Source organism: Varanus komodoensis, unplaced genomic scaffold, assembly GCF_004798865.1.
Source record: "Varanus komodoensis strain SLA01 unplaced genomic scaffold, ASM479886v1 scaffold7_3, whole genome shotgun sequence".
Classification (NCBI taxonomy): domain Eukaryota; kingdom Metazoa; phylum Chordata; class Lepidosauria; order Squamata; family Varanidae; genus Varanus; species Varanus komodoensis.
In genome coordinates, this window is record NW_025336480.1 from 17,341,374 (window position 1) to 17,349,465 (window position 8,092).

The following is an 8,092-nucleotide window of genomic DNA, read 5'->3' on the forward strand; positions in this document are numbered from 1 at the left end:
TGGTGTTTCTGACAGAGGTTTTTGTCATTCCTACTCAGTGATGCTGGGGCTTGAGTCCGGCACCTTATCCAAGTAAAGCAGGGATGGGCAATGTGTGGGTGTGGCCCTCCGTATATTTTGGTTTAGAACTCCCTTTACCTCTTTCCAACATAGCCAATTAGGGGCGGGGATGATTGCAGGCCAAAACATCTGGGGAGCCACAAGTTGCCCACCCCTGATTTGAAGCATGGTCTCTACCACTGAAATATGGCCCTCCCTCAAGATTTTTAATATGTTAACATTATTAAAAGGTTTTTAATACTTGAACTAGTCTGACTGTCATAGCCTTCCTCTGACTGGAGTCACCCTTTTGTTGATTCCTCAGCATCATGGGCCTCGACTCTCTGGGTCTGTGTGTTTGCCAACATTCTCCTCTGTGTGTGGCTTCCTTTTTCCCCTGTGACATGGCATGCTGTGATCTAGATGGTGTGGATTCCTTGATAAAGATAATATTTTGGTTGTGGCTTGGAGTGTGGTGCATAATCAACTTACAAAAGGTACTTGCTGTTCATGCTGGGAGATGTTCTAGTCCATTACATCTTGTACTGTTTGCTTGCTCTAGGATGTGTTTTATAGGACTCCGTGGGATGGAATGGGCTTGATCTTGAGGAAATGGAGCATGGAGCAATAGTGGCAGCTTGGCGGAAGGGGAACCATTGCTTCTGATGTTCGTTCTGCATGCTGAGCTGAATTCCATTCTGCACAGCACTGCTGAACTAGAGCAACTATGTTTGACCGTGACTCAAGACATCTGAAACCTAATTTTGAGCAGCCGCTTTAGCTAGAATCTACCTTCTTGTATGTGAATGAAACTAACTTCTTGCCAAAGGTAAAGACCTGTGCTTGGGAATATTTCCCCCCTTCTTCCTGTTTGTGTAGTAGTCAGAGGGGTTACTATAACTGCTGAACAATTAATGAACTTAACATCTTACCCTACCACCTTTGGTAGTTCTCCATTAGTATTCATCTTTCCCACATGTATGCTTCTGTATCAGAGACTTGAAAAATATTTCAGAACCTGCTGCTTTGGACTTGTTAACTGAGTTCATACAATACGAGAAACCATTGTGCTTTCCCATCCATGATGGATTGCAGGGGTGAAGTCAGTGGTTGTGGTCCATGTTGGTACAATGACATGTGGAAATGTAGTTGTGAGGTCCTGGAAGCCAAATTTAGGTTGTTGGATAGATGGTTGAAATCCAGGACCTCCAAGGTAGCCTTCTCTGATATGCTACTGGGTCCATGCACAGGGCCAGCTAGACAGTGCAGCTGAGAAGTCTTAATGCATGGATGAGACAGTGGTGTAGAGAGGAGGGTTTTGCATTTATTAGGCACTAGGGAACATGTTGGAACAAGCAGGGCCTGTACAGGCTCCAGTTGAACCAGAATGGAACCAGATTGCGGGTGCATAGCATAAAAGAGGTGGCAGAGCAGCTTTCAAACTGAACCCTGGGGGGAAGCCAATGGGAGCTGGGAAGCATCTAGTTAGGTTCAAATCATTCCTAGTGGATGAAGGTGTGGGAAGAGAGTTTCAGATTGCCCAAGTGCAGGAGTGGAGGGAGTAGGTAATGAGGTTTCGGTAAGCAAGGATAACCAGTTGGAGAGGACAAAGTGCCAGAACAATAGTAGTACATAGGTGGAGAGGGACACTGTGTTTCTATGCAAATACTAGAAGCCTTAGGACCAAAATGGGAGAACTGAAGTACCTGGTGATAAAGAAGACGCTAGATATAGTGAGCATATGGAAATCTGGTGGAGCAGATGAATGAATCGTATAGCATTCTCTCTAGATATAAACTATATAGGAAAGACAGGAAAGAGTGTACTGGAGGAGGCATTGCCCTCTATTTTAAGAAGGGCATAGAGTCCAGCAAAACTGAAAATCAAAAGTGTGAAGATTTCTCATCATGGGTGAAAATTCCTGGCTCCAAATCTAACTTAGTCATAGGGTTATGTTATTGTCCCTGCACCAGAATGCTCAGGGTGATCTTGAGATGAGAAATGAAATTGGGGAGGCTTCCAACAAAGGCAGTACTCTAATAATGGGGGACTTCAACTACCCACACATTGACTGGATAAATGCATTTTCCAGTTCTGACAGAGAGGTTAAATTTCATGATGTTATAAATGACTGTGCCCTAGAGCAGTTGGTATGGAACAAACCAGAAGAGAAACAATCTTGATTTTAGCTGTAGGTGGGGTTGCCCAGGACATAGCACAGGATGTAAATGTTATTGAGCCATTAGGTAACAGTGACCACGCTGGTATTAGATTTAATATAAAGTTAGGTGGAAGACTGCCAGAGAGGTCAAACACAGTTGAATTTGACTTCAAAAGAGGCAGCTGCTTAAAAATGAGAGAACTGGTAAAGAAGAAGCTGAAAAGGGAAATCAAGATGTTTAAATCACTTCAAAGTGCTTTGAGATTACCAAAAAAACCCAGTATAATAGATGCACAGATAATATGCATAGCACACATGAGAAAAAGTAGCACAAAGTCTAGGAAATCACCAGCATGGCTAACGCATAGAGTCAAGGAAGCTATTAGGGAGAAGAAAGCTTCCTTCAAAAAATGGAAGTTTTGCCCAAGTGAAAAGGACAGATGGGACCACAAGCTTGCTTGAGGGAGATGTAAGCAGAATATCCAAGAATCAAAGAAACAGTTTGAGGAGCAAATCACTAACAGTATAAAGGCTAACAATTTAAAGGCTTACCATAAAGAGTTCTTTAAATATATCAAAGGAAATAAAATGGCTGAGAAAGCAGTTGGACCATTGGATGATAACAGTATTAAAGGAGCACTAAGGGGGGACAAGGAGATTGCAGAGAAGCTGAATGAATTCTTTTCATCAGTTTTTACAGCAAAGGATGAAGAGCAGATACCTGTCCCTGAGCTTATGTATTCTGGAAAGGAGTCTGAGGAATTAGGAAAATAGTAGTGACAAAAGAGGGAATTCTCAATCTTACTGGCAAACTGAAAGTCAGCAAGTCACCCAGTCCAGATGATATCCATTCTAGAGTTATTAAAGAACTCAAGCATGAAATTGCTGACCTTCTTACCAAAATATTTAACATGTCCCTAAAATTAGTCTGTGTACCAGAGGATTGCAGAATGACCAATATAAGACCAATTTTTGAAAAGGGGTCCAGGTTACAGTCCAGTTAGCTTAACATCTGATTTAGGTAGTAAACTGCTTGAAAGCATTATTAAAGGTAGAATCAGTAAACAAATAGAGGGACAAGCCCTGCTGAAAAAGAAAAATCAGCTTGGTGTCTGCAAGGGGAAGTCTTGTCTTGCTAACTTATTGAAGTTCTTTGAGAGTGTCAGTAAACACACGAACAGGGGCAATCCAGTGGATATTGTTTTCTTGGACTTCCAAAAGGCTTTTGACACAAACTCTCACCAAATGCTTCTGAGCAAACTAAGCAGTCATGGAACAATAGTGAGGGGTTCTCTTATGAATCACTAACTGGGTAAAGGACATAAGTCAGAGAGTGGGAATAAATGACGCTTTCTCCAAATGGAGAGATGTCACCAGTGCAATCCCACAGGGTTCTGTATTAGGACCAGTGCTTTTCAACCTGTTAATAAATTATCTGGAATTAGGAGTAAGTAGTGAGGTAGCCAGTGATCTTTCCAGGCTGGGAGAATGGGCATCGAAATGGCAAATGCAGCTCAATGTAAGCAAATGCAATGTATGTTGGGGCAAAAAATCCCAATTTCCAGTATTCACTGATGGGATCTAAACTAATGGTGCCTGAGAAAGAAAGGGATCTGGGGATACTTGTAGGGAGCTCTGTGAAAATGTCAGCCCAGTGCTCATCTGCTGTGAAGAAGGAAAACTCCATGTTAGGCTTAATTATGAATGGAACCGAAAACAGAACTGCCAAAATCTTAGTTCCCTGATACAGATCTTTGTGCAATCACAATCGGAACATTGTGTTCATTTTTGGTTGCCTTACCTGTACAAGGACATTACTGAGTTGGAAAAAGTACAGAGAAGGGCAGCAAAAATGATCAGAGGGCTCAAGCAGTTCCCATATGAGGAACAGCTGTGACAACTGGCACTGTTCAGCTTAGGAAAAAAGGTGAGCAAGGGGAGACATGATAATGGTGTTTAAAATAATGCATGGTATGGAGAAAGTAGAAAGGGAGACATTTTTCTCCTTCTTCCATAACACTCAAACCCAGAGTCATCCCATGAAGCTGACTGGTGGGAGGTTTAGAAGAGATAAAAGGAAGTTCTTCCCATAGTGTATAGTTAAACTATGGTATTTACTGCCATGGGAAGTGGTGATGGCTAGCAAATGGGATGGCTTTAAAAGCTGATGGGACAGATTCATGAGAGAGGAAGCTATCTGTGGCTACCAGCCTTGCTGGCTGTGTGCTGCCTCCTTTACCAGAGGTGGCCTGCCTGCGTGCACCAGTTGCTGAAGAGCTGGGCAGGAGATCTTGCGCCCATCCTGCTTGAGGGATCCTGTGGGCAACTGGTTTGCCAATCATCTGTATGGAGTGCTGGGCTAGATGGAGCTTGAGTCTGATCCTGCATGGCTTTTCTTATGGTCTTCTGGGTTGTCTTGTTGTTTAAACGTGGGCCACTTTTCCCAGTGTGGCTTGTTTTGGGCAACAAGCCACCCAGACAGCCCCGGACTATTCTAGGTGTTGTTGTGCCATGTTGGGCTCTCATACTGCCCAAACCCTGGTGACTGAACCCATCAGGCATATGAGCAATCTGCTATTGATCCAGTAGCAACCCCTCCCCTCCCCCGGTGATTTTGAGAATAATTTCCCAGGCAAGTACCAGTACAAGCCTCTCTAAAGTGCCCAAGCTGCACTTGGGGGAAACTGACACTGGCTCCCCCCCCCCCCTTGCAATCTTGAGACATTTTGGGCATGCTGCAGTTCTTTTCCCCCTTTTACCTTTTTTGCCCTTCAAATCATGAAGGCCAGCTGTGAAATTAGCTTTCACAATCCCTGTTTTGACAGCTGGAAATTCCCTTCAAAATGTCCCAGGGGCACCTTGGGGAAAGGGGCTGTCAATGGTTGCCAGCTTTTAGAAAAGGTTCCTTTTAATTGTCATATTCTCATATATATATATAATGTGCTTGTGCTAAATTTGATAGCATAAAATTGATAGCATATAATTCTGGTGATTTGTTTGTAATACAGTTTTTTAAATAGTCTAACTTGCAAGGTTACCATAAAGTTTTATTTCAGAACTTGGAAACTAGAAGACAATTAGGCTCCTGTGTTGCCTGGGTCTGTTCTATACCAAACCATATAATAAAACAAAATCTTGTAATCTTAATTAACCAAATTAAAAGCAAAGAAATATATATCTAATTTTGCACAACGTGTACACATCTCACAAGTTCTGGGTTTACAAAGAATTGTATCTTGTATTTTGCAGGAAAAGTGAGGAAATGAAGGAACATAGTAATTTAAATCATACCTCGTAGAATCATAGAGTGGTGGACTTGGAAAGGACCTGTAAGGACATGCAAGTATAGCTATTAGAAGAATATTTCCTGGAGTTCTGGTAGGTGATGGACAGTCTTCACACACTTAGTTCTTGTACATTAATGGGCTTAATATTTTAGAGTGAGAAGAATGAAATGCCTTTCTGCAAGAGTTGTGTATCTGCAATACACTGTTTGGGCAGCATATGCGCCTGAAGTCATGCTTACACTAATGCCTTTAGGAAGAGAATGTGCTTTCTGTTCTTTGCAGGTGTTTGTTCTGCTGGCGTTCAGCTGGGCTAAACTGCAAGTTTAAGAATCTGCCATCAATTAATAGCCTTATATGATAGTCTCCCTCCCTGTCCCAAACCTGGTGCCTCATATATTTGTTGGACTACAGCTTGCATCATTCCAGTGGTATGACCCTGCGCTGACTGGGGATACTGGGAGTTGTAGACCAACACATCTGGTATGTTCCCATGTTGAGAAGGCTATTGAAAAGTTTTAGGAATATGGTCCTTCTAAATATATGGATGATGTAGTTTTCAGCAGAAGACTCTTTGGGATGTTTGGGATGTTAGATGAGTTTACCACCATTTTTCAAAAGAAAAAAGAAAAAAAAAGAGCATTTCATTGAATTCTTTGAAAACTGCCTTTGCACCAAAGCTGCAGATGCTTAAAAACAGGGCTAAATTTCAGGTAAATTGTCACTGGCCTCTTGTGAACTTCCTCACAAAGTTTTGTAGATATGAAATGAAGAACTCTCATATTCCATTACAGTGATGTAGAATTATGTGCACAAAGAAGCAGGATGAAATGCGAGGAAGGAAATTGATGGGAATTTCCAAGGGCTGATGCTTGTTTTTCCTTGATCTTTCTTGATCAAGGAAATAAGTCCCCAAATAAGTTGGATGGCACTAGTTTCTGGGCCATCTCACATGCAAGAAAATATGCATAGGGTTGGAGAGACACATTTGGAGTGTGAACAAAAACCCTGTGCTCAGTAACTGGCCTGTACGTTGGCTGTGTGGAAGAATGTGTGGCCTTGGCTGGTCAGATTCCCATCACCACAGCCACTGATCCATCCGCACGGCTCACTTCTATTTAGATTGACAGTTTGAACGCTGCTGGGGTCTGGACTTGGTTCTGAGAACCCCAGTTGCTGACCTCTAGCATATGCTCTGAGTTGCACAGAACTGTGGTTCAAGGATAAATCCTCTATGGCCCACAGAAACAACTGCACAGCTCTTCCTCCCCTTTCTTTCGGAAGAACAAGAAATAGAACCAGGCGGATGATGACTGTGGCAGGACCTTATTAAAGTAAAAGTTGATCTGAATGTTGTAGTCCCCACAAGTCAGCCAAGTCTCTTTCTTCTTGGTGATTAAAGACGAATGCATGATTTCTTCCTGTCAGTAACTGTAGCCCGTTCTGTCTCTCCATGCACTTACATTAAATCTGTTGGCTGTCAGTTCTCAGTGTGTAGCCATGGGAACTCTGATGTCACTAACGAGAGCCTGTAACTTTCCCTCCGTGCAGGAAGGATGACTAGCAAAGAGGGGAGGTGGCAGGTTGCAGGGATGTTCATAATGGCAAAAGGTAGAAATGGAGTAAAAGTGACCCATATGGTGGTTGCAAGGTGAGAGCCTTGGTTAAATAGCTTCTCTTCCCCGCCCCACACCTGCTTTTTTTTTTTTATAAATGCAAATTTCTTCTTTGGAAGAAAAGTGCTAGGGAGTGCTCTGTGGGGAAGAAAAAAGGAGCGTAATGGTTAATGTGTAGAAAGCACTTTGGAATATTAAAAGGGCTATTTATTCCTGCAGTTCCAGCAGAGGAACTTGTTGAAACGTGGCAGTGGTCTTGTCACTCAAAGGGTTTGCCTTTGGGGAAATTGCTGATTGACAAGCGAAGGTGCTGAGCTTGGTTTAGGGAGAACAAAATACTGTTCTGGGGGAGAGTCTGCAAGGAAATGTCTTTCCAAGGAACTTTGAAATCCTTTCCCTTGACTATCTTTGATCTGTTCAAAACATCCTCCTCTGGAGACCGGAGCTTTGCCTACAAAGTTGTCTCTTGTAGACATAGGCTGAAGTTGAAACCAAAGCCTAACCCTTTACAGATCATTGTTGAGTTCCAGAATTTTGTATTTCCCTCACAAAAGCTCATGATTGCCATGAGCTTTCCTCTGGTGGAGTCTCTGTCTTCTGTGTGCCTTTCCTCCAGACATGTGACTATTGCGAGCAAATTCACAACACTGCTTAGAAGTATCCCAAAATGTCATCTTGTTGAAAAGTTTGATAAAATTTATGGTTGCAGAATTTCATTGCAGAATTTCATTCACTTCTAGGGTGCTTACTGAGATATTTTAGTAAGCATTAAAAAAAACCCTTCAAAACAAAATTGTATTCTGTAGACTCTTCCAATTTGTTGATCACAGAATTTGAAGCATTAGTACGTTTTATTTGTTTAGTTGTTAGAACATAACACATTTTCAAGCTGTGAGGCTGGTGTACTCCCTTAGCTGTTTCACAAGCTCAAAAATGAAGTCCATGAATTCCAACTATTTTTAGAAATATAAACTGTGAGTGTTAAATTTAAA

At 42.1% G+C, this 8,092-nt stretch overlaps 1 long non-coding RNA gene across 1 annotated transcript in view; it reads left to right on the forward strand.

Annotated features, from left to right (window-relative positions):
- The window catches only part of LOC123035788, a 55,211-nt gene extending 49,184 nt beyond the window's left edge, over positions 1–6,027 (forward strand). Inside the window, exon 3 of the long non-coding RNA XR_006417029.1 lies at positions 5,450–6,027. This is a non-coding gene — a long non-coding RNA (uncharacterized LOC123035788). The remainder of the gene's footprint in view (positions 1–5,449) is intronic.
- Positions 6,028–8,092: the final 2,065 nt, after the last annotated feature.